Source organism: Acomys minous (genome assembly GCF_964271855.1).
Source record: "Acomys minous genome assembly, chromosome: 2".
NCBI lineage: Eukaryota > Metazoa > Chordata > Mammalia > Rodentia > Muridae > Acomys > Acomys minous.
The window spans coordinates 64422333-64425258 of NC_140484.1; positions in this window are offsets into that span (position 1 = coordinate 64422333).

Here is a 2926-nt window from a genome sequence, read left to right on the forward strand (position 1 = left end):
GTCATCTTGACAAGATTTAGAATCACCTGGGAGACACACCACTGGGTGTGTCTACTACAATCAGTCCTCAGAACCTGAGGTTAACTGAAGTTAACTGAGGAGGGAAGACCCCACCCCAAATGTGGGCGGCACTGTCCAATGGATTCAGATCTTGAGGCTGACTTAAAAAGGAAAGGAATGAAGCCAACTTAGCAGCAGCATTCATATTGCTCTGCCTTCTGACTGAAGACACATGTGACCAGCTGCCTCCAACTTCCCCTGTCACACCTTTGCCGCTGTGACAGTCTGCATCTTTGAGCTGCGAGTCAAAAACAAGGCCTCAAGTTGCTCCTTATCAGGTATTTGGTCTCAGCAATGAGAAAATTAACTCACACAGGGACCAGTCATTTGGTAGCAGGGAGGAAAAGAGAGGCGCAGAAGGGCACCTCTTGGCTTCTGGTCCCCCAGGAGCTTCCTTGGGCAGCAGAGGATGCTGTGGCTTTTCTTCTGTTTCTATAAATACTAAGGTGTCTTCACCCCAACCAGCCTGCACTTAGCAGAAGTGCAGAGGGCATGCCCAGCAGGTTGTGTGGTCCTGAGTATGTTGTTCAACTCCTTTATGCTTTGTTTTTCTCTGGTGTTCGGTGCAGGAGGCAGCCAGCTTTAGGCTGATGATTACCATTATAAAATTACACCACCTTGGAGCTTGGAAATGGGGGTGGGATAGACATGGGAGGGAACGCTACCCCTGGCAGAGTGGAAGTCAGAGATTTACCTCCTCTTTCCATGGTCTCTTCTTCTCCATTCAGTTTACAGTAGGATTTCAGCAAATCCATCTACTATTATAGTGTTATGGCTACAGTGGGCCATTCTGGGATATAAGGCCAGGGAGCAGGGGCTAAGACCCCAGCAGGGAGCTAGGCTCTTACAGTTATTGCTCTGCTTAGCACCACCCATGCAGCCTGTGACGCAGTGTAGAAGATGGAGATGCAGAGTGATGGGGGAAGATGGGAGGTAGACTAAGGCAGGGCCTGCCTCTGAATTCTGGGCTCAACTGACTCTCTCGCCAGTGTCATGACCACAGGCTCTATAGACATTGACAGGCAGATCAATTTTCATCTGCTTGCTCATCACAAACTATCCCCCTCATTGGTGCCAGTGGTTCTGAGTCCCTGTCACACTCCCTTCTGACTGTGAGCACACATAGCTCATGAGAATATTGTGTACTCTCCTTGAACTAGAGGCCTTGTCTCTCTCTTTAGAGCCTCGGTGATTAGCACCTGGACGGGACTTAATGAACAGCTGTTGACGAAAGTGCTATTACATTTCCTGGCTGCAAACCCTGGCCAGGAAAGACTAGAACACCACAGTGGGATTTCAGCCTTTCTCGAGATTAAGAGTGTGGCACGGTGTGAGAGAAGGGGGCTGTTTGTTTGCTGTGCCCTGAACCTGCTTTGTGTGTGTGTGTGTGTGTGTGTGTGTGTGTGTGTGTGTGTGTGTGTGTGTGTGTAAACCAGAGGACAATCTCAAGTGTCCTTCCAGGAACCATCCACCCTGTTTATTTGAGACAGGATCTCTCACTGACAAGATTCTGCCCTGAGCCCCAGGACTTGCTTGTTTTCTGCCTCTTCAGCAGTGGTATTTCAAGCATGCACCACCACATGTGGGCTTTTTACATGATTGCTGGCTGAACTTTGGCTCTCAGGCTTGCAAAGCAGCATTTTTACCCACTGAGCAATCCCTCAGCCTAGAAGCCGGACTTCTTTGAAAGTTGTTTTCTACACATACTTTAGGATCTGAGAGCTCAGGGAATAATATTCTTGGTTTGTTTGCTTAGCTATTCATTTATCTATTTTTTGTCCTGAGTGTGTGTGTGTGTGTGTGTGTGTGTGTGTGTGTGTGTGTGTGCACGCGCGCGCGTGTGTGCGCACACACATGCACTTATGGGTATGTGGGTGTCACAGTTCACATATGGAGGCCAGAGGACAACTTTCAGGAGTTTGTTCTCTCCTACTATGTGTGTCCTGGAGATAAAATTCAGCTTATAAGGTTTGGCAGCAGGTGCCTTCACTTGCTGAACCATTTTGCTGCCTCAGGAATAATTTTTGTGACACTTTGAATGGATCTCCTTATCTGATTCCTCGGCCTCAATCCCTCCATCCTGAGTTGGCAGGGGTGACTCGGGGTCGGGCGGGCACGAGTCCATCTCCTGCCTGTCCATGTGCGTAGTTCACTCTTGGGTAGAATGAGGAACATCTTGGGGTTGGAGTGTGGCTTCTTTCTCCATGGTGCCTGGTGGCCACTGTCACACCCGTGTTGTCTATCTCATCTGAACCCCAGGCTGGCCCTTCAGGAACTTTCTGAGCAATAACAGAAGCGAGCTAAAAAGATCTCTTAAAATTATTTTAATGAAGAATAATGCATATTCATTGCAGAAAAGAAGGGCAGTAATTGGCTTAGAGATCCCATACAAATGGCTCATCATGAATATGCATGAGCATGTTCTCATCCCATGGCTTCCTAGTGTGAGTGCATTAGATAGTACAAAATGTATAATTTTTATCAATGTAAACATTTTAGTTGTGGTCTTTTGATATACTAATACAGTATATGTGTGTAAATAGGGCACAGTGTTCTCATGTATGTGGGTGCATGTGCATGTGGAGGCCTGAGGTTGAGGTCAGGAATTGTTCTTGATTTTTCTGCACTTTATATATTGAGGCAGGACCTTTCCCTTAAACCCAGAGCTTCCTGATTCACCTAGTCTAGCTTACCCTAGGGTCCTATGTCTCTGCCACCAAAGTGCCAGGTGAGCTGCCAAGTCCGTCCAGATGTTTATTTGGGTGCTGGGGATTTGAACTTGGGTCCTCATGCTTGCAGGGCAGGAACTTCCCTTGGTAAGCCATCCCTCACTCTTCTTTTACGTAATAAACAACACTCTCTCAGC